Raw genomic sequence first — 24863 nt, 5'->3', positions numbered from 1 at the left:
GGTGCGAAAAGTCCCCAAAAATATTAAAAAAAAAAGCTTTTAGCACCGGTTCTTGCTTTGAACCGGTGCGAAAAGTGGCCAAAAAAAGTTTAAAAAAACTTTTAGCACCGGTTCTGTTCCAAAACGGGTGCCAAAAATGCCCCATAAAAATAAAAGAATAAAATTTTTTTTTTTTTGCATTTTTTTCACTTAAATTGACATATAAACACTAACATATATATAAAGTTACATATTTTCATTAAAAATGGACAAGACAGCATTGTAAGTGGCTGCAAGGGCTCAAGAACAGCATACTGTTTTAGTGACTGTTATTTTTCTTCTGTTTGGCTACTGTTCTGTGTTGCTGTCCTATTCCTGGTCTGAGTTCCAACAGGAGCTGTTCTGGTCTTGTGCCGGTGGCTGCTCTGGTGGCTGTTGTGTTATTGTGTGTTCAGGCTGACAGGTTGCTCTGCTGTTTGATGAGCTGCTGTTTTTGTTCTGCTGCGCTGCTGTGCCTCTGTCCTGTTCAGGCTGGTTGGGCGTCTGTTCTGCTTCTGTGGTTGTGTTTCTGCTCTGTTCAGGCTGGGTGATTGGTTTTGCTTCTGCTCAGGCTGTTGTGCTGGTGGCTGCCCCGCTAGCTGCTGTGTTGTTATGTGTTCAGGCTGACCTGCTGCTCTGCTGTTTGCTGTGCTGCTGTTTCTGTTCTGCTGCGCTGCTGTGCCTCTGTCCTGTTCAGGCTGGCTGGGCATCTGTTTGCTTCTGTGGCTGTGTCTCTGTTATGTTCAGGCTGGCTGGGTGACTGGTTTGAGTTCTTGAGCTGCTGTGTTTCTGTTCTGCTCTGGTCAGGCTGTGCTTGGTGTTTGCTGCTCTGTTGTAGTGATGTGTTGCTGGCTGGTTTGGCTGCTGGATGCTGTGTTTGCTGGGTTCTGCTGCGGCTGCTGTGGTGCTGTGCTGGTGGCGCTCTGCTATTTCTAGAGATCACTTATGGGAAAAAAAACTCGGGCTTTACTAATGCACTTTGACAAAATCCAATTCTAGAGATCACTTATGGAAATATTATTATCTCCTCACCTCGATTTGAAATTGCTGGTTCCAGTGTAATCCTTTACCCCTTAGCCAGAACCTAGGCTACAAGAATCAAATGATTTCCTTGGCCTTTAAATATTGTAAGAGCAGTGAGCTGAAGTAGAATAGCAGAAGCAATTGGAATTTAGGATTTTGTATGAATCCAAAACACAAAATAAATAATGGATAAGAACAGCAAAAATTGTTTGTAAAAAAAAATAAATAAATAAAAAAGGACAGCAAAAATGGAGTAAATTAAACACCATAAGGCATAGTCACAAATCAAGGGTTTGGTACAACCGTAGTCTAAATTGTTGGAGGTAAAGGTGCAAAGAAACTAATTAAACGAAATAATTTATGAAAAAATTCCAAAGAAAGAAATAAACATAGGGAAATGATTCCACAATTTATCACTCTATCTTCGAGTGAACTATGAACACTTTTCTTTTTTTTTTTTTTCCTGAAAGAATTGAACTATGAACACTTATATTTTCACAAATTTTGTTTTTATTTTAAGAATGAAAATAAAGAACAATAAGGCCAATAAAAAATCAATTGGAGTAATATGTTTTAGATAGAGAGATCGTAGCATAATATATCAGCATTTGGGAACTGGGAAAACTGTAATAAAATAATTTGTTGGACCTTTCATAGACTAAAGAATATTAAATAAAGAATTAGAATAAGAATAATGTAATTTCTCAAGACATGAAGCTACGACATGAGGCAACTATAAGATGAATATGGCAACTGAAAGAGGAAACAAAAAAAGGATTAACATGTAAATTGTGTACCTCTAGCAGCCTTAATCTTTGTCTCAATTTCAAGAAAATCCGAGTAAACTACTGTAGACAGGCTAATATCAGATTGAAGCCATGCCACAGCCCACAAGAAGTTCTAGAAAATACAGTAGAAAACGGAACTGGTTCAATAACCTAGCAGAAGAATAAACCAGAATATATATGAAAGTACAAGAACTAAATATTTTCAGTAACAAAAAATAAAAAATCTCAGCCATTTTATATATATTATTCAGACCTTACAATGATGAACTTATACTTCAAAACCCTGCCAAATAAGACTTCAGAAGGGTAAAATAATCTCTCTTGCCTATCTTCTGAATGTACTAGTCCTTCTTGTTTTCTTTAAATATATCAGTATAATAGAGTCCTGAAATAGGAAAATTGACCAATAATCAGGCCATGTTTAACTAGAAATACCTCCATGGAATGAAATTAAATAGAAAAAAAATATGATATTTCTCCATGTTTAACTCATTAAACTAGTAATCATTGTTACTGTCAGAGAAAGATTCAAGTAATAAAGTAGGATAAAAGAACATTCATAGCAAAATTATTTCATTGCCATAGCCTCATAATCCACAATAAAATTTGTGAAGAACTACCTTTTATAACACATTTTTTTTTGTTTTTTTTTTTTTACAAATAATTACTTATAAGTTTTTGTTTTACAAAATAACTAACTTAAAATCTTAAATAAAGATGTTGTGCTATCAGCATCACCTTGAAACGGAAACCATCAAACTTAGGATACTAAATATTTTATTAATTTATGGCATAATTTATCAGCCTTTGGGAAGGGGAAAATCCTTGGGAAAACTGTACATAATGAAATAATTTAATGGACGTTTCTTAGACAAGAGGATATCGAACGAAGATTAAGAAAACGATTATGAGATTTCTTAAGAAATAAAGCAACTGAAACAGGAAACAAAGGGAGTAACTATTAAGTGATGTACCTCATAGTTGCCCGACTTTTTTTCTCAATTTCTATTAAATTGTAGTAAACTCCTGTAGATTTGTAGAAGACGGGCTGATTTCAGATTGAAGCTGCGCCTCAGGAACAGCTTCCACAAAATACAGTAGAAAACAGAACTGGATGAATAAAAAAAACAGATTATATATGAGAATACAACAAGTACATATAGATAACCAACTGAATTCCAGCCATTTTGAGTATGAAAAGGAAGAAAGTGGAACTGTAAAAACATAAAATTGATCTTTTACTAGAAAAAGTAGGAAGATTGTAATTAAGTGAAAGGTATTGCTTTACTATTTAGACCTTACAATGATGAACTGAAAGTTTAAAACCCTGGCAAATCAAACTTCAAAAAGGTGAAACAATCTCTACTGCCTTATATTTCTGAACTGAATTTTTCTGGTGTGGTCTGACTTTTTTTAGTGTGGACATGTGGTCTAATTTGAACTAGAATAATTAATACTCTGTAAGAATAAGGGCAAGAGAACACAACCTAAAATAAAACAGCAATAAACACATCAACAAAAGTGCATAAACTCATCAATTCTTTTTAATTACGGACCAGTAATCCATCAGTTTTGAGTACGGAGTATTAATTCTAACAATTACAAGTTAAGATCTCAAAAAAATTAAACTAAAAGAACCTTGAACAATATGTTTGTTAGAAAGGAAAAGGCTAACGGTTTCATAAAGCTAAAAATTAAGCAAATTTTGAATGAGATTATGTATGACATTCAAGACTGAGGAAATCAGATTAATTAAAATGAGAAAGCAGAAGAATATTCGTATATACCTGTACTGTGATGTCGTTTTCTCCATTGGTGTTTATCACAATTCAGAAACTCTAGTTTCTGAAAACCCTAGCCATTGATGGAAACGCTTGCGGCGCAGTGGCGGAGAAGGAGATCGAAGAAAAGGGGGGGAATTGACGATAAACCCTAGAAAAAGAAGGTCGTGCGGCCGTGACAAGGAGGCGGTTGTGGTGGAGGTGGAGCCGTGCGCGCTTTAATGACAAGCCTTAGATTACCAGAACCCTAAAATTACGAAATTGAAAACCAAATCAATGACAAACCCTAGATTGCGAAGGAATTCGGTAGATTAAGAAGACCACAAAAAAATCATACCTCGAAGCTGCTTCAATGGAGGTGAGAAAGCTCAGAATCCGCTTCAATGGAGAATAAAGAGCACGAGTTCAATGGAGGAGAGATATGGAGAGAGAAGGAGGTGCGGCTGCTTCAATGGAGTGAGAAAGCTCATAAACGGCTTCAATGGATAAGGTGGGAATTCGGAGGTGGTGGAAGAGAAGGCGAGAACGAGGGAAAAAAGAAGATGGAAAAGCAGGGGAAAAGAAAGGAAGAAGAAGAAATACGCGAGCCCGGTTTTTTTTTTTTTAAATTTCGCACCGGTTTGAACCGGTGCTAAATCACTATTTCGCACCGGTTTAGACTGAACCGGTGCTAAATCACTATTTCGCACCGGTTTAGACTGAACCGGTGCGAAATCCCTTTCTCCCCCTTTTTTTTCTTCTCTTTTTTAATTCGCACCGATTTATTAGGAACTGGTGCGAAAAGTCTTTTTCCCAATCCCGCCCATTTCTTTTCCCACCGGTTTTCAAGAACCAGTGCGAAAAGTGCGGTGCCTATTTCATTTTTTCTACTAGTGCAAACAAGTGAGTAACGCCCCTCTTGAATGCACACTAAAACCGTGTGTAACCCTTGACTTGGCTGTCTTCAAATCAGATTGATGCGAAGGAATATTCCTCCCCAATGCTCATGAAGAATATCTAAGGCGTCCAAGGCAAATAAACTCCTTTCTTACTCATCCATCTAAGTCACGCATGACTTGTACAAAGATGGAGCCACGTTAAAGCCTATGCGTGTAACATTGTCAATTTTAGACCCTTAAATGGACAATAGGAACTTGATTCTCTTGCACCCTTGACGGTTTGTTTGGACCACTTTGACCACTAAACTCATTGGCTTACACGAGTTCCTGATCAAGGATCAATTCCGGATCAATATAATTCATGAAATTCCGCTTAGAGTACCTAAATCCCTACAGTGGTATTAGCTAGCCTAATGCATGTACGCATATTGATCTTGTTGTACCAATTGGATATTGTTGTAGTGGTGATTGGGACTACACTTGGTGGGGAGGACCACGTGTTCGATCCCCCAAAACAACAATTAGGAGGGGAATGGAACCTAACCACTCAGAACTGATCCTCGAATCCCGATTAGCCCAAAGGGTGAACCGGGTGGAATACCAAAAAAAATATTGATCTTATTCTTTGATGTCCACAATTTTAATCAGTTAAGAGGGAGACTAATTTAATTATGGATCAATTATTATTTTAAATGCAATTTAACGTTTAGAATTGATTAAATATGATTTAATATTGCTCAAATTACCCTAGGAAGGACCGAATTTTTGCCCTAATTGATTCAAAAATTTCAAACCCCTAACCCTAAATTCAGAATTCCTGAAAATTTTAGCCCTAAATTTTGCTTGTGTTTTTGGTTAAATTTGATTTGATTCATGCTTCATAATTTTAATTAGGTTGAAATTATACATAAAAATGTTTTATGTATGAACAACAATTTAATTTTAAGAGTTAGAATTAATTTTATGAAGAACCCTAAATTTTAAAATTGAATTAGGATTTAATTTTAATTCTTGGACTAATTTAATTTAATTTTAACAATAGTTGTTTTAATTAAATTAAAAACACAAAAACGCAATTTAAAAGTGGCCAGCCACGGTGGCTACCGACCGGGGGTGTTAGTCCGAGAGGGAGGGGAGGTAGGCCAGGTGGTCCAACTCGGTAGGTCAACAGCCGTGCAATAGTTGCACGCTGTTGCCGTAGCTGCTGCTGCTGCAAGGCAGTAAACACCTAGCGGTGTCCAGCCACCGTGGCTAGCCTTGGCTGGCCACGCATGGTGGCCTGCAGCTACAGCTGCTGCTGCTGTCTGCTACTACCGTAAGGCAGTGGGTGCTGGTTAAGCGCCCAGCCACTGTGGCTAGCTTCGTCTAGCCAACCAAGGTGGCTGGCGGTGGTACGGTCGGTTTTAAAAAATAAATAAATAAATAAATAAATTGTTTTATTTATTTTGGGATAAAATAAAATTTCAAAAGTTGTTATTTTGATAATTATCCAAATTAAGTTGTTAAATGTGGATAGAGTTTGTTAGGATTTTTTAAGCAATATTACAAATGGATAATAATTGATTAAATAATGGTGATGTTACACCCAAAAATCAAATTTTTGACTTTTTGCTTGACTTTCTTGACTTTGACCGAGTTGAGAAGTTTTTAGAGTTAGTGAAAGGTCTTTGGGCTAGTTTGATAAAACATAACAGCAGCTGGGCTGATATGACGTAGAGGCTCAATAACAGGTGGACCAGAGGCTAATGGGTAATTTTAATTTTTGAAATAGTGTTGGCGCCAAGAAGCATAACCGTACAACAGTTATGGGAGTCAACCATAACCGCTCCATTTTGCCTATAAATAGAAGTGCAAGGATAGAAAGAAAGGCATCAGCAAATCAATCAACAACAAGCATTTCATTTCTTTTAAGCTTTCTTCTTTGCTTTCGTAGTTTCCCTTGGCTAAGTAGCCAAGCGATAGTATAGTTTAGCACGTAGCATGTATTGAAGATTGTTCATCTTTTCCAATTGTATGACCATGGAGGTAACCTCTCCTTCAACTTGTACAATTGTAGACCAGACTTTAGCTTTTAATTAATGGAATTCATTTGTATCTTTCGTCATATGTTTATCTACTCATTTCTTTGAGCAATCTAACTTGTTTTACTTCCTTTGGAAAAGCTCTCTTATTGTTTTGTTTAACATTAGCAAGGTTATCAATCTTTGAAACCGGTAACTCGAGTGGCAGCCCCCTAATACTCTAGAATAAGATAAAGTATTTAATTTGTTGGTAAAGAGCAATATTTACCTCAACAAGTTTTTTAGCGACCACAGTGGGAGAAAACTAGATTTAATCCATTTAACTTTGTTAATTTGGAAGTTTTTCCCATGGCTCCTAAGCGTTCAGCACGTAAAGGAAACACTCGGAAAGATATTAATTCATCTGAACACAATCCTGAAAATATTGTAGAGGATCTACCAGATCTAGAGAATCAACTGCCAATAGAGCATCTGGCACACCCTTTCGAACAATTCGAGCCTCATACACAAAGGCAAGATGAATCGTTTTTGGAAGGAATAGAAAGCCAGTCTCCTACCAAACACTTACTCAACACAATTTACACTAAATGCATGGAAATTGTGAAGATACTGATAGAGGATTTAAAAGAAAATAATAGAGCAGTTTGATAACTACTATTGTGTCATGGTCGAAGAAACCGCTAGAGTGGTAACTGTCAAGTTGAGACAACAAGCGGTTACCAGGTAGATAGGATTTTTCTAGATATTAGTGATACTCTTAACGCTACTAAGGTGGCATTATCAAAGCGTGTAGCAATCAAAGTGGTTACAAGGCTTGAACCTTTAGTGGAGAAACATAATCAACTTAATGAGAAGTTGATGAATGTTTTAACCGCTTTAGGTAATGGGATTAATGAAGGAAATCAAAGGGATAACGTCCCATTGGGATATCCTAGAGTAGAAAATATGACAAGATCTCATGCAAATCCGCTCCCTCTTTCAGTTCCAAGAAGTATCCCTCCAATTGGTTCTAATGAGGGGTATATGAGCCAAGGGAGAGCTAATGGTTCAGGGCCAGGTTATGAGTTAGGCTATAACCATAATGGCTAGGGTCCATCTTCTTCTTCCTTTCCTCCACCAATTACCACACACCCATTAACCTCTTTAATGGGTAACATACCTCCTTTGGGAGCAGAGATTAGTGTCAATTACGCCAACTATGGTATTGGAAATCTGCCAGATCTAGCATGCCACACACAAGCTGCTGCATCTACATAAAGGATGTCCTCTCAACCTATTGGCATGAATGGTCAACAATCATTAACACAAAATGGGAATTATAACCATTATCCACATCGATACCCAAACTCTGTCCACCCTACACAAGGTTCCTCATGGAACCAGGGTCAAGCCAGTGGTTCATGTGGAGAAAGATATCAAGCAATGTCTCAACCTAATCCTAATGCATTAGGAGGGACAAGCATTGGATATAGGGGTTTCCCCAATTCTAAAGGGAACCAACATAATCCCTTTCATATGCAAGATACACCAGTTCAACCTAATGGTCCAATACTAGGGCAACTCCACAAATGGGATAGGAACCCCTGCTCAGACAAGTGGAGGAGATGATCTAGAGGGCCAGAATGGTGGATATGTTAAAAGGGAACCTACAGTCCATATCCTGAATAGATTGACAGGATGTATCCATTCCCAAGAGGATTAAATGTTCCTGAATTCTCCCCTCTTTTCTCTGGCGACAGTACAATGTCTGCTGAGGAACACTTAGTTAGATTCAACTATCAGTATAGAGAGGAGGCAGATAATGAATTCCTTAAGTTTAGAATGTTTTCCAGTTCTCTTACTAGTACTGTCCTTTTCTTGGTTTACTCACTTTCCACCAAATTCAATTCAAAATTAGCAAGATATGCAAACACAATTTCTTCGCCATTTCACTAGAATTGAAGCAAGGGTCACTATAGGTGATTTGGCCCAGATAGTACAAGAAAAAAGGAGAGCCTGTAGGAGATTACATTCACAGATTTAAGAATGCTAAGATTAGATGTCATTTAAATATACCAAAATCAGAGTTCGTGTCTATCGTCCAAAAGGGTTTGGCCTTTCCTTTTAGGAAAAAGTTTGAAGGACAGTATTTCCCTGATTTTGTTGATTTGTCTAACGCTGTAATGGCTTATGAGAGGTGTTTAGAAGAAGATTCTAGATCTAAACATAAGTATTATGCTAGTATGGCTGAGAGTGTGATAAAAAAGATGACATGTATGAGGAAGCGATAGTTGAATTTGTACAGGGTCCTTCATTTAAATGTCCTCCTTTAACTAATAAGAAGTTCACTTATAATAAAGATTGAAAATCTGATCAAAAGTGAGAATACACCTTCGACATTAGGAGATGTGATGAGCTTTTGGGTCATAAAAAGATTAAGTTAGTAGGGAGGCATAAAATTAGAATTCTTGATGAGGTTAAAGGAAAGAATTATTGTAAATGGCATGACGCTTTTACTCATAATACTAGCGATTGCATAACATTTAGAAATAAGATTCAAGATGAAATAGATTAAAAAACACATAATTTTCCCTGAGGAGAAAGTTAGCTCTTACGAAGTAGAGTTAGAGTCTGCGTCAGAGCCTGAAGTCTATGAAATGAAATTTTTTATGGTAAGCGCTGACATAGATATTGTGCAGGATAATATACAAAGACTGAAAGAGGTTACTGTTGCAGTCAGATTGTATGAGAGGCTAGTCAAGGATGGAGTAATTGTGTCACCTCAATGTTAGGACGATGATTTATAAAGATATTATGATATGTAGATGGCACTTTAGTTCTTCTCATGCGACTAATGAATGTTTGGCCTTTAAAGGGTTTTTGAACAATAAGATCAAAACAAATGCAGTAAACGTTTCAGAGCCAGAATATCAGGCGATGAATCATGATGAGTTCAATCCTAAAGGGAAGAAAGGTAAAACTAAGTCCTCTGAGAATGGTCAAAGGACTCGTAGGTAACCTAACAAGACTAGCAATCAGAAACAAAAGGCACAGTCCTACAAAGAGGTAATTCAGTTATTTCTCTTGCAATTAAAGCAATACAGGGACTTAAGAATTTGCGACACAATATTTGTCATTCTTGTGCTGATTTGTTGCATTTCGAACTGGTCGAGACTGAGACCATTTCAAATGATACTGATTGGATACCCAGACACCAAATAATTTATCACAGGAAGAGTACATATATCAGCAATCTAACTCCTTCTATGAAAAGCAGGCTGGGTTATCATAAGGTGAATAAAGGAAAAGAGAACCTTTTACCCATGGCCAAAAGAGACAACTATGTGAGCATGAAAAGGAGAACAGAGGGGTTGTTAAAAGACAGAGTGACGAAGAAGGATAATCTAAAGCTCAAGGAGAAAAGGAGATCCATAAAAAAGGCAAATCAGTTAGAAGAAGTTTAAGCAGCCAGACTCAAGCGATGGAAATTCAACTGGATGAAGATGCTTTGAAGAAAGGTATCCTCAGAGTCGTTCCATCACAAATTGTTCAACCTAGAGTGGACACAGCAATTGGACAATCAATGGATGGTGAAAATTCTATCGAGCTGCCTAGCGATGATATCCAGAATCATCCTATAGTGAAGGAGCTGATGGAAAGCATTCCAGAGTAAGATCTAGCTCTGGAGTATCAAAAGGAAGAAAGCTTAGATGAAGAACTGATGGCCACAGATCAACCTGCATCTGAGTTAGTAGACTATGACCTAGAAGGTCTCGATCTGGAAGTTTCGAGATCAGATCTGGAATTTCTGTCAAAGTATTCGGAGGAGGATTGCGAGGCAGGTTGCAATACCGTGACTCTACCAGTGGAGTTTAGAGCTCATCAAGTGGTGAAACCTGGTACCAATTCATGGGCAGATGAAGTGGATAAGGCAGAAGCTGCGGGTAAGTATAAACTCTTTACTATATCTGCTGAATTGATTAAAGCATCATCTAGTTCACCTAGTAGAGAAACAGTATCACATTATCAGGAACAGTTAGTCATTCGACATTTGTTAAGAGATTACAATGTTAACAATGCACATAACAAACCTATTTTTATGACTATGAATTTAGAAGGGTTTGAGCTAGGAAAAGTATTAGTCGATACAAGGCCACAATAAATCTGATGCCTTTGTCTGTTTTTCATAAAATTGGTAAAAGCAAAAAGGATTTGGCTAGTGTTAAGATTAATTTAGTTGGTTTCAATGGTAAGTCTGAACGTAGTGAAGGGTTGGCATGTATTGAGATCCAAGTAGGTACTACTAAGACTATTTCAGCATTCTTTATAGTAAAAGGAGAAGCATCTTGTACTGCTATTCTAGGTAGGGAATGGTTGCATCAAACGTACGCTTTCCCTTCTTCTTTGCATCAAAAAATAATATTATGGAATGGTGATGAATACGAATTAGTTTGTGCTGATGTAGAAGCTTTTATGATTGATACTAACCAAGATTTTCCCATGGTTCTTGTGAAGTCAACACCAAAGACAGATGAGATTGTACTCAAACTTGATTCCCATTCAATTCCTAAACTGAAGGTTATATCAAGTCCAATCGCCAAGATAGAAGAGGCAAATGCAGCTGAAGATAAACACAATTCACCTGTAGAGTCCAGTTTTAAGTTTGGAGTACTTAAGATTGGATATGTTTATTTCTTTTCTATGTACATTTGTAGTTTGAACAAATATTATGAATAATTACATGAAAGGCAATTTCAGATCTGGTACTTTATTAGCTCTACAAAATCTATATGCAAGTTATTATTTGCAACATAACATAGAGGTTAACATAAACACGGAGACTCCTGAATGTTTATCTAACTACTCAAACTCTGATGACCATACTCGATCATCGCCAAGCTCAGACAAAGAGTTCTATGGTGGAGAAGATATTGAAAAAGTATGGGCTAAGAGTGAAGATATCAAATAGGAAGTACATGATCCTCTAGAAGAGGTCAATCTCGGAACTAATGATTTTCCTAGATTCACTTATATGAGTAAGGAATTATGTGACAAGGACAAGTCATTATTGATTGACATACTTTATAAATATGGATTGTTTTGCATGGGAGCATCACGAAATGCCTGGTATAAATCCTTCTATCATCCAACATAGGCTTTCTATTAAACCTGGTTACAATCTCATAGCCAAAATCCAAGACGTTTATCACCAGAATTAATTCCAAAAATAAAGGAACAAATTGCCAAACTCTTGGAGGCAGGATTCATACAACATACCAAGTATGCAAAGTGGATAGCTAACATTGTCCTTGTAATTAAGAAGAATGGCAAAATCAGGATATGCATAGATTATAGAGATATCAATAGTGCATCCCTAAAGGATCAATACCCTATGCCTGTAGCAGATATGTTGATAGATGCCACATCAAGACATGAGTTTGTATCAACCCTAAAGGGTTTTGCTGGGTACCACCAAATAAGGATCGCTGAAGATGATCGCTTAAAGACGACATTTAGATGTCCAAGTTATTTGGGACTCTATGAACATGTGGCAATGCCATTTGGACTTAAGAACGTAGGGGCAACGTATCAAAGAGATATGAATCTCATATTTGATGAAATGATTGGCGACTTCATGGAGGTTTACGTAGACGATGTTTTGGTAAAATCCCATGACTTATCAAAGCATTTGGAGCATCTCATTCAGGCATTTGAAAATAAAGGATGAGGAAAATCAATCTAAAGATGAACCCTCATAAGTGTGCCTTTGAGGTTGAAGCCAGTAACTTCTCTGGATTCCTAATCCATAAGAAGGCCATTGAGGAGGCCAAGACTATTCTTGAAGCATCACCTCCAACCAATAAAAAGAAACTCCAAAAGTTTCTGGGGCAAAATAACTATGTTCGAAGGTTTATCACTTATCTAGCAGGAAAAACGAAAGGGTTTTCTCCTCTTCTTAAACTTAAACAAGGAGAAGAGTTTAAGTGGGAACCAGAACATTAAGATGCCTTTGAACAAATCTAGGGCAGTTGGCTACTCCACTAATATTAATTCCTTCCAAACAAAAAAATAGAAAACCATTATGGTTGTATCTTTCAGCTACAGAGGATTCAATTGCAAGCATGTTAACCTAAGAAATGAACAAGGTCATGAACATGCAATTGTCTATCTAAGTAGAATCCTACATGATACTGAAACTAGATACACTGATGCTGAAAAGTGGTGCTTGAGTTTCTATGATGCTTCCATTAAACTTAATCACTATTTTATGGAATTTCCAGTGGAGATCATATCACCAACAGATTTACTCAAATACTTATTGAATCACCCTTTCATTAAAGGAAGGGTGTGTAAATGGAGTATGCATCTATCACAATTCAAGCTAACTTATGCAACGCAAAAATCCATAGAAGGACAGGCGTTGGTTGACTTTTGGCTGATCATCCACCTATGGAGAATGTTATGGTCTAAGAAGAAAAACCATAAACAATGTTCTTTGATGGATCTAGTAGGAGAGAGTCAGCTGGAGCTGGAATTGTGATCTATTAACCTTCTGGTGTAGTGACTAAGATGGCGATCACTTTCTCAATTCAATGCACAAATAATAGAGCATAGTTTGAAGCCTTAGTGATTATTTTGAGGACTTTGAAAGATATGGGAGTTACGAAGGTTAAGGTGTTAGGGGATTCGTAATGTGTGATTAGCCCAAGTAAATAAAGAATACATAGGAATTTCACCTTTGGCGATGAACTTTTCATCTATCGTTCAGGAGCTTGTCGATGCTTTTGAATTCATCCAAGTCTCTCACATCCCAAGAGAAGAAAATAGAGAGGCTGACTTTTTGACACAACAAGCATCGTTACCCGATTTGAAGGTTTCGATGAATCAGTGATTCGTATAAACACATACAAATTGAAACCTTTTGATAAAAAAGTGAAGGCAGAAGTGCACAAGAATAGTATCTTTGCTCAGGATATAGACTAGAGGGAGGAGATTAAAGAGTATTTGAAAGACCCTTCAAAAGGAAAGGTGTTAGAAAAAGTTAGGTTAGCAGCTACTAAATACTTTCTTATGGGGAGTAAGCTGTATAGGAAAGATCCTCAAGGCATTTTACTAAGTTGCATTAGCACAAAGAAAGTGTTAACCATTCTAGTAGAAGTCCATCATGGAATTTGTGGTTCACACCAAGCAGAAACTAAGATGAGGTGGTTAATCCATCACATGGTTTTTATTGGCCTTCAGTTAGACAAGATTGTTTGCAATATGCAAAAGGTTGTAAGCAATGTCAATGCTTTAGACCAATAAGTAGGGCACCGACAATAGAATTGCACCCCATTATCAAACCCTAGCCTTTCAGAGGTTGGGCGATGGATGCAATTGGGCCTATTAAACCTCCCTCATCTGCTCACCATGAGTATGTCTGATAGCCGTGGATTACTTTACAAAGTGAATTGAGGTCTATTCTTGGAAGAGAAAATGTTTACAAGATATGGGATTCCAGAATCTATAAATTTGGATCAAGCAACCATGTTTACAGGACATGAGTTCGATTTCTATCTCAAGGAATTCGAGATTTAAAAGATTCATTCAACCCCTTATTTTGCCCAGGCTAATGGACAGCCTGAAGCCACTAACAAAGTAATCTCTAAAGGAATCGCTAAGATGGTGAATGAAAATCCTAAAAATTGGCACATTCTCTGGCACTATGCTACCTGGGCATATAGAACGTCAAAGAGAGATGTAATAAGAACTACTCCCTATCAACTAGTGACTGGGCATGAGCCTGTTGTACCAGTAGAGCTAAGCGCTAAGTCTACCAGGGTAGCTAAACAAATGGGTATAAACCAGGAAGACTATGAGAAATCTATGTACATTAAATTGATGGACGTAGAGGGAGAGAGACTCCAAGCGCTAGCAAAAATCGAAGCTCAAAAAAGACAAGTAGCAAAATCTTATAACAAATAGATGAAACATAAAATATTTTTGGAAGGGGATTTGGTGTGGAAGATGAATCTTCCTGAACATGACTATAAGGATCATATCTTTGGCAAATGGTCTTCCAAATGGGAGGGTCCATTCAGAGTTCACAAAGTCATGTCTGGGAATGCCTATTTACTACAAGAGTTAAATGGGGAAATGTTTCTAAGGGCACTTAATGGAAAGTTCTTAAAACAGTACAACCTAAGTATATAGGAACAGTATAAGAATTTAGAACAAAAGCATCCATCATTAGAGGCTTTTGACAAATAAAATGTATTGTTCACAAACAGAGGGACTTTTCAGCCATTGCTTTGCGTTTAACCTCATAAACAACAACTTTATGTGCCTAGAACTCCCAGAAAAGTTGGCTTTTAGCCTTAACTTGGTCAACTTCAAGGAATGGGAGGAGGAACTCAGGAAAACTCTTCGGAATTGTTCCTTGGAGTACACTCTTGATATTCTAATTCCAAGCTTCTTCTCTAAGGGAATCATGAGCGATGAGGCTCATGTTAAATGGTCTTCCGATTGCAAGAAAGTCACACATCTAATGGCCAATTCCATTCCGGAAAATTGGAAGGAAAAGCTATCCTTCTATTTTCCGGACATGTTCCTCAAAGCACTTGAGGATGTTGTCAATGTAAGAGTCACCAAGAGTGACAATGGTAACTATGATGGACTCGTGTTTGATTTGACTTGGGTCACTCTCAAACATGAAGATAAAGCCACCGGATGTGGCTTGTCTTGCTAAGGAAAGGCGCCGGCTTTGGTCAAGGGTCTACAATACCATATTGAGACCTGGTATGCCCCTCTGACCTCATGTGCTTGGAATGACTAGGCTCTTTAAACACATGCAGCTTCTCGGAATCTCATTGGAGGATGAGATGGCGGGACATATCTTGCTTGCTTCACTCCACTCGGGCTATGATGCACTTAGATTGCATATAGCTGCGGGAAAGGAGACACGCTCTTTAAGAGAGGTGGTGCAATTGCTTAGCCGAGTCACCTCCTATGGAGCGACCAAAAGGCCCTTGAGAGCAAGGAAGAGGGAGTTCAAGAACAAGGCAAAGATGCGATGCTTCTATTGTGGTGGGCAAGGCCACTACAAGAAGGAATGTAAGCTCTTCCGAAAGGATGAGGAGGAGAGGAATGTGGCATCTGCCTCAGGTATATTCATTAACACTTGTGTGTAAAGATATTCATAGGTATTGGATACCATGTGTAACTCACTTTATGTTTGCTTTTCAGGAACCAAGTGAGAGGGCTTCACAAGTGGATGTGCAACGACAAGCGGACGACAAAGATGGTCTTTCGATCGTGCTTGTAGGCACATTTATTTGTCTATGGCTTGTAACTAAACAATGGTTGTTTCTCATGCTTTTGAACATACTTTTGATCTATCGTGTTGGACACCGGGTTACTTTGATCACAAGACTTAATCAATGGTTGGTTTTTTGAAATGTGTTGGTTATATGTTCTATAAAATTGCATGTTTTACATATGTTAAGACAAATTAATAATACCGCCAAAAGAGCTACGACCATTGAGTCGAATCAAACCTACTTGTGGTATTGTCGTATTGGCCACACTAACATCAAACGCATCAAGAAACTTCTTCAAGAAGGTGTTCTTGACTCATTCGACTTAGAGTCGTTTGAAAATTGCAAAGTATGTCTATTAGGCAAGATGATAAAGCAACCATTCTCCAAGTTAGGAGAAAGGGCTAATGACTTATTAGGTCTAATACATAAAAATGTATGTGGACCAATGAGTTCACCCGCAAGGCATGGTTATAGATATTTCATTACCTTCACGGACGACTATAGTAGATATGGCTATGTCTACCTTATGTCGAACAAATCTAAATCTTTTGAAAAATTCAAAGACTTTCAGAGTGAAATTAAAAATCATCTTGGCAAGAAAATCAAAGCGCTTCGATCGGATCGAGGTGGCGAATATTTGAGCCATGAATTTGACGATCACTTGAAAGAAAATGGTATTCTTTCAGAGTTGACACCTCCCGGAACTCCACAATGGAACGGAGTGTCTGAACGGAGGAATCAAACCTTGTTAGACATGGTTCGATCAATGATGGGTCTTAGTGAACTTCATATCTCTTTCTGGGGACACGCACTACTAACCGCGGCACTAATCTGAACCGTGCTCCGTCAAAAGTTGTCGAAAAGACTCCATATGAATTATGGACGAAGAAACCTCCACGGTTGTCTTTTCTTAAGATTTGGGGTTGCGAAGCATATGTCAAGAGATTAATTTTTGACAATTTTCACCCAAAATTTGACAAGTGTTTCTTTGTGGGCTACCCAAAAGAAACCAAGGGGTATTACTTCTACAACAAATCTAAGAACAAAATGTTTGTTGCTCGTGATGGTGTCTTTTAGGAGAAGGAACACCTTTCCAAAATGACAAGTGGGAGGAAAATCGAACTCGATAAAGTTCGAGAGGTTGAGTAACAAAGTTAACCTGACAAAACTGACAATTAAAGTGCTTTAGAAGCAGCTAATGACATTGCTCAGAATCAAACCAACAATGCAAATGCTCAACCTATTACCCTGCGTAGGTCGCAACGACCAAGATCTCAACCAGACAGATACCTTGGTAGTGTCTTAACCGAAGATCAAGACATCTTAGTTATGGATGGAGATGAGCTAGAAACATACAAACAAGCTATGACGAGCCCCGACTTTGCTAAATGCCAAGAGGCCATGAAATCCGAGATGGACTCCATGTCTGAAAATCAAGTCTGGGACTTGGTTAATTTGCCCGAAGGTTACAAACCTATCGGTTGCAAATGGATTTTCAAGTTGAAAACAAACAAAGATGGAAATGTATGTATATACAAAGCTAGACTGGTGGCAAAAGGTTACAGGCAAATTCACGGAGTTGATTATGATGAAACCTTTTCGCCAGTCGCAATGCTTAAGTACGTCCGGATTATCCTAGCGATTGCTGCATATTATGATTATGAAATATGGCAAATGGATGTCAAAACCGCCTTCCTTCATTGGATTTTGGAAGAAATTGTGTATATGACACATCCGGAAGGTTTGTTTATCCAAGCAATGATGGTAAGGTATGCAAGCTTAAAAAGTCCATGTATGGACTAAAGTAGGCAAGCAGAAGTTGGAATCTGCGATTCGAAGAAGCCATTAGTAAGTTTGGTTTTATCAAGAATCCAGATGAGTCTTGTGTTTACAAGAAGGTCAGTGGGAGTGACATCGCATTCCTAGTCTTATATGTCGTTGACATATTACTCATTGGAAATAGCACTAAACTGGTAGAGTTCGTAAAGGGCTGGCTTGGTAAGTGCTTTTCAATGAAGGACTTAGGATAGATCTATAGGGATAGATCTAAGAGGATGATTGGATTGAGCCAAAGTACTTATATTGATAAGGTACTAGCACGATTCAACATCGAAGGGGCCAAGAGAGGGCACCTACCCATGTCCCATGGCATAACTCTCAACAAGAAGCAGTGTCCACAGACACCTGATGAGTGAGAGAGGATGAGTCAGATTCCATATACTTCGCTTATTAGATCGATCATGTATGCCATGATATGTACTAGGCCGGATGTATCGTATGCCTTGAGTGCTACGAGCCGATACCAATCAGACCCAGGAGAGGCGCATTGGACTGCGGCCAAGAATATCCTAAAGTACCTGAAAAGGAACAAGGATAAGTTTTTAGTCTATGGTGGCTGTAATGATTTGGTTGTTGAAGGTTATACTGACGCGAGCTTCCAGACTGACAGAGACGACTCCAAGTCGCAGTCAAGGTACATATTCTGCCTAAATGGAGGAGCTTTTAGTTGGAAGAGTGCTAAGCAAAGCGCCACTGCAGATTCTACAACTAAAGCCGAATACTTAGCAGCTTCGGAAGCAGCTAAGGAGGCAGTTTAGATTCGTAAGTTCATTAGTGAACTTGGTGTTGTACCCTCTACCAAGGGTCCAATAGACCTCTATTGTGATAACAATGGAGCTATTGCTCAGGCCAGGGAGCCAAGGGAACACCAGAAGGTCAAACATGTTAAGCGGCGATTTCACATGATAAGGGAATGGAAGTCCGAGGGTGAAATCAGAATTTGGTAGATTGGAACGGAAGACAACGTAGCCAATCCATTGACTAAACCTTTGCCTAAAGTGAAGCACAACAAGCACGTTGAGGCAATGGGGATCAAGCATGTTGGAGATTGGCTTTGAATTCCCTGTATATGTGTTTTAATTAAACTTAATGTTTTAATGTAAAACACTATGTTGAACCATTCAATTTTGGAGCAATTAAATTTTCGGCAAATTTATTATTACTCCATTTCTATTTAATTGTGGTTTAGAATTAAATAATGAGTCCATTCGATTACTGAGTATATTCAAAATAGGGTATCAAGACCATGTCTTGGATAAAGAAACACCTGTTAAGTAAACATTGAATATTTTAATCGAAAATTATCCCTAATCAAGGTCATTTAAACGATGGACAATTAATGACCACTTGAGATTAGTGTGGAGTATGATTTATAGCACCGTATCTTGTGCTACGAGGACATGATTGTCATGAATCATTTGCACAGGTACTAGGTTGGAACTGTACAGGATCGACCTATGAGAATACTTTAAGAGATATAAAACCGTCATAAGTATATTTCTCATTATAGCTATCAAAACCTTTTTCCTCGACCATGAGTATCGCAAGTTCTCTTGTTTGAGTACTAGTCGTTTTGATGTTGTCAAACGTCTGCCGTAAATGGGTATTATAACGGCAACACTCAGGCAACTAGGTCCTCTTAGTAAGGGAAGCTTACAGTACAAGACTGGGAATTTCCCCCTATTAACAATAGGGAATATGTCTTTGTTGTTTACAAGGCCTCTCGAAGAGCGAGACTGTGAAAATGCATGGCCGTGCTCAGATGAATTTTAGAAATAATCTGTTTATTGATAGTCAAACTCGGGAATCAAGAAACACTTCTAGACATAATAAGGATGACGAAGAATCTTACCTTATAGTGCATGAAGAAACATTAAGCGACATAGGAAAAGGGCTATACACTAATTGCACAATTGTCCGGAAGGACAAGTGGGAGATTGAAAAGAATGGTGTCCTTCCAACAAGTGTATTATTCCGATAGAGGGTTCGGAATTATTAGAAAGCTAATTCTTCAGTAAGGTCAAGTGATCGGAATGCCTAGGTGGAGGCCGCTTCCGATCAGTAATATTAATGCATAATTAGTATTACGACTTAATCTTGACTGAACCCTTCGGGTCGAACCCCAATTGAATAACCGATCAGAATCGACGAATCAATCCGAGGGATTAGATGAGTCATTAGAGTATTACGAACAAAGACGTCAGATATCGAGCTTAGAGCGTCGAGACCGAGCGTCGCAAGTCGAGTCGAATTTAGAATTCTACGAGACGTGAAATCAAGAAAGCGACAAGTTTGATCCTAGCCGTAGCCTCTCACTGGCCTAGCCATGCAAGTGCTAGGCTAGGCGAGGTCCCAACCTATGCGTGCCTAGCATCCCCTAGCATACGCACATCACATGGCACAAGCATCACAAGATGCGTGCATGCGTGTGTGTGGTGTGGTTGTGCATGGCTGGGCGTGCTAGCGTAGCAGCGCTAGCCATCGCATCATGCTAGGCATGGGCAAGCACAGGCAGCAAGCATCGTAAGCATGGTGCATTGCGTGCTTGCTAGCATGCTAGGCCAAGCACCCAGCCCATCGCTAGCACACATCATCACAAGGCTGAGCCTTGCTAGCAGCGTGCTGCGCATGCGAGTGCTAGGCTGTGCGTGCTTGCTAGCCAAGCTAGGCCAGGCATCGCTGCATGTTGTGCTTGCGTGCCAGCGTAGGGGAAACAAGCAACAGCGCGCTATGTGTGCTAGGCATCGCATAGCAGCAGCCCAACACCTCGCATAGCAGCACATAGGCAACAACCCAACATGTGTGGCTTGCTAGCAACACGCATGCATAAGCGTGCTGGCTTGACAGCCCAGCCTTGGTGCTAGGCGCCAGCTGGCAGCCTTGGCAGCTAAGGCAAGCTGCCAGCCAGCTATGTGGCATGGTTAGTTGGGCAAGGAGGTGACCAAATGGGTTGGTGCTTGGCTTGGGGAGCAAGGTGAGTTGGTCCCCCCCTTGGTGGTCCTCACCTACTCTCTCTCCCTCCTTGTGCCACTTGTAGCTTGTTGATTGAATTGCATTTTTATTTTGTTTTTGATTAAAATAAAATAGAGGAAAATGCAAATCTCCCACATTGATGGGAGAATGGAGATCAAGTCTCCATTCCCTATAAATACCCAAGTTTTGGGTTTTGGGAAGAACACTTGAGTGGAACTAAAAAGGCATCTCCTTATAAAAGTGAGAAAACCTTAAGTTCGTAATACTCTAGTTTTTATTGGTCAAGTCCCAACTAACCTTCGGGACTAAGACCGTTCGGGTCGGGTCGAGGGTGCGAGCCGTAGGAGGCCGTCGTACTTGCGAGGCTCGGGCTTTGAAGTAAGAGCTCGTGAATCGAGCGAAGCACGCGTCAAGGGTAAGAATGTATTTTCTCTTTGTCTCTTTTATGTTGTTAATTATGTGATTAAATATTTAGTTGTTTTAATTAGTGAGCGGGTCTTGGGCGGGTTTCTCTTCCGCGTAGCGTTGGACGCTATGAAACCCAACAAAATATTGGTGCACCTGCGAGCGATGGGATAATTCAATCGCCTATCGCAATGTTGTGGACTGGAGCCTAATGAGTCCTGGTGAGGATGGGGATTTCGAAGATTATCTAACAGATCCTATTATGAAGAGGGCACTAGCGACGCTCCAAGATGATCCAGGATATTAGGAGGCATCTCAATAAGTATATTGCTTCATATATTTAGCCTTAAGTCTTGTTAAAAAGCATATATGTAGGGAATTTTTCAAACATCAACTTTGAGCCCCAATGTGATCATGCTTTTAAGCATGGTGGCATCCAAAGAGAAGGAAGCTAGAGATAAAAGAGTCGCCAACAAGTTTTAGGAACTTATAAACCGTTCACAAGTGTGAAGGTTACACCCCATTCACGATCACGGAGATAGATAACTCCATAGTGGTCCGGAACCATGACTGAATATTCGGGGATGATGGTACGAATCCAACCTAAAAGAGATTGAACCCGCTCTAAATCGGACTCTACTTTATTCTTTTGATATTCATGTGCGCTTTTCGATCAACATACATACATCAAATTAATCCTAAGCATATTTAATTTACGTTGGTTGATTATTAATGCACAAATAAACCTATTATTAGCAATCACTTGAATTAAAATCATATTGCCTAAATCAAATTAATAATTATCTTATTAAGCGTGATATCAAGAAAAAATTCTCTTTAAACCTACAAAAGAGGGTGTGATCAAGCAATAACAATGAATAATAAATAATCAAGCAACATATAATTATTGACACAACAATCATAATTATAATCAAAATATGATTAAAACATAATTAATAGCAAGATCCTAGGCATGATATTAAACGGATTAATAACAAGTCCTAGCATGTCACTAACAAAAAGATCAAAGTTTTAACCTAAACATGATACTAGAAACATGATATTATGAACATTAAAATAACACCCTAACATGATACTAGGAATCAAAATAAGCATCCTAACATGATACTAGAAATCACAAAAGCATCCTAACATGATACTAAGAATTAAGATAACATCCTAAGCATGATTTCTATATCAAAGGAATAAATAAGTAATCGAATTACTTACTTTGATGCCTCGTATATCTTTCTATCAAAACAATACACACGTTAGTAAATTCAAGAAAGATTAAATCAAAATAAACCAAATAATAATTGAAATAGAGATTTGGGACCAAACCCACAGAACTATCAACCTTTCACGTCGAGGTCGAAGGCAACTTCGAGCTTGGCTTGGAATATTCAAGGCTCGTGAAGGAGGTATGGTGTTTGCTTAGGGAAAAGTATCGAGGATGTGTGTTTGGGATGTGTTTAGGCTAGACAAAAGTTAAAGCTAAGAAAAGAATAGAGAGAGAGAATAAGCTTAAAGCTTAGAGAGAGGATTAGATGATGATTGTTGGTGATCAAGCTTGTTGATGATCGAAAACGAGGGAAAACGACCTCTATTTAAAGGTGAAAAAGAGGGTCGAAGGTCAGAAAAGAGTCAGAATCCGACTCGGAGTAAAACAGGCGCTATCGCGACGCGATATTTTTATCGCAGCGCGATAGGCTTATTGCGATGCGATATTTTTATCGCTCAGCGACATTTCTATCGCTCAACGATATTTTTAGAAGATAAAATCCATACGGAATCCGACTTCCAATCAAATTGGGTTAATCGAATATCCGTACGTATTCTAATTTTATCAGAATTAAAATCATTGAAAAACAAGTGTTTATCCGATGTAAAATTCTTAAGTCTTTATCTTTTCCAAAACAGGATAAACTAGAACCTTCTAGAAGATTCTAGAAGCTAATAATGAATCCTAATGGGTTTAGGATTGAAAACAAACTTCTAGAAGATCTAGAAACTTGCAACAAATCCTAATTGGTTTAGGAACGAGGTTTAGGTTAATGGACCCTCCACATGGTCATTGGGTCGCAGGTAAGACTCGGTTTGGGCTCGATTTAGTATTTTGGCCATAACTTCTTTGTTATAACTCGGATTTAGGCTTATAATATATCGTTGTAAAGCTATTTTCAAATTCCATCCAACTACAAAATAATTGGACCAGGATTATGGACCTAAATAATCAGGTTTGGACGTTTTTATAAAGAGGACACGAAATGAACGATTTTCAAAGACATGAAATGAATGATTTTGGGTTTAAAGACACGAAATAAATGATTTTGGATTAAAACATTTAAAGAAAGGTTAGAAATGGTCAAGGCTAAAGGAAATTCATGAGACTCTTCGACTCTTCACCTAACTCGACAATCAAAGACGTGAAAGGTACTCATCACTGGGTTTGGTTTTTTGGGGAGACACAATCAGGTGTCTAACATACATAATTCAAAACTTAAAAGTTTTGAATTGCTCTTATTTTGTAATTATTTTATCTCTATAAATAATAAGTAATGTTTGTATTCTATGGTTGATATTTGCAGAGTTAGACATACACAATGCTTTATATTTATGTTCAAAAAGTCATAATTTGGTTGGTCTCAAACGCCATCAACCATCCAAATTAGGGGGGCATTTGTTACACCCAAAAATCAGTTTTTAACTTTTTGCTTGACTTTCTTAACTTTAACCGAGTTGAGAAGTTTTCAGAGTTAGTAAAAGGTCTTTGGGCTAGTGTGGTAAAACATAACAGCAGTTGGGCTAATATCACATAGTGGCCCAATAACACGTGGACCGAATTAGGAGGCTAATGGGTAATTTTAATTTTTGAAATAGTGTTGGCGCCAAGAAGCATAATCGTACAACAGTTAAGGGAGTTAACCATAACCGCTCCATTTTGCCTATAAATAGAAGTGCAAGGAAAGAAAGAAATGCATCAGCAAATCAATCAACAACAAGCATTTCATTTCTTTTAAGCTTTCTTCTTAGCTTTCGTAGTTTCCCTTGGCTTAGTAGCTAAGCAATAGTATAGTTTAGCACGTAACATGTATTGAAGATTGTTCGTCTTTTCCAATTGTATGACCAAGGAGGTACCCTTTCCTTCAACTTGTACAATTGTACACCTGACTCTATCTTTTAATTAATGGAATGCATTTGTATATTTCGTATATGTTTATCTACTCGTTTCTTTGAGAAATCTAACTTGTTTTACTTCCTTTGGAAAAGCTTCCTTATTGTTTTGTTTTACGTTAGCAAGGTTATCAATATTTGAAACCGGTAACTCGAGGGGCAGCCCCCTAATAATTTAGAACAAGATAGAGTATTTAACTTGTTGGTAAAGAGCAATATTTACCTCAGCAGGTGATTATCCCATAATTATTTTAGGAGATAATTGATTTTAAAATTATTTGATTGGCTAGTAATTAGGATAGAATCTCCTAAATTTGTTAGGATAATCTTGAAAATAAATATGAGTTATCTTTTGAAATTAAAATAAGATTTGATTTTATCTCATACCAAATTCAAAATATATGATATTTTGTGGATGGTCATGAATAATATACGATACTATCTAATTACAAATTAAAAATATGAGATATTTTAGGAATTACGTTGCCTTAATTAAGAATATTCGATATTTTAGTTTAGGCAAGCATGTTGAGTGATTTATTATATGGAAATTTTTATAATATATGACATTATTATGCTAATATAGACTAGTATTGGCCATAGATTATAAATACGATCTGCGCATCGTGATGTATTTTTGTAATATAAATACGGTTTGTGAACCGTTAAGTATTTTTGTAACCTT

The 24863-nt window shown here is 38.1% G+C and overlaps 1 long non-coding RNA gene across 2 annotated transcripts; it reads right to left on the bottom strand.

Annotated features, from left to right (window-relative positions):
- Nucleotides 1–679: 679 nt before the first annotated feature.
- LOC110699486 lies at nucleotides 680–4198 on the bottom strand. 2 transcript variants are annotated; one of them, XR_002506906.1, is made up of 7 exons: nucleotides 3948–4198; nucleotides 3617–3857; nucleotides 2804–2939; nucleotides 2083–2214; nucleotides 1839–1979; nucleotides 1051–1159; nucleotides 680–960 (listed from the first exon to the last, which is right to left on the bottom strand). It is a non-coding gene; the product is annotated as an uncharacterized LOC110699486 (long non-coding RNA). The 2 variants fall into 2 exon arrangements; XR_002506907.1 differs by having other exon boundaries at nucleotides 1839–1941.
- Nucleotides 4199–24863: the final 20665 nt, after the last annotated feature.

Source organism: Chenopodium quinoa, unplaced genomic scaffold (assembly GCF_001683475.1).
Source record: "Chenopodium quinoa cultivar QQ74 unplaced genomic scaffold, ASM168347v1, whole genome shotgun sequence".
Lineage (NCBI taxonomy): Eukaryota > Viridiplantae > Streptophyta > Magnoliopsida > Caryophyllales > Amaranthaceae > Chenopodium > Chenopodium quinoa.
This window is presented reverse-complemented; position numbering and strand designations above follow the sequence as displayed.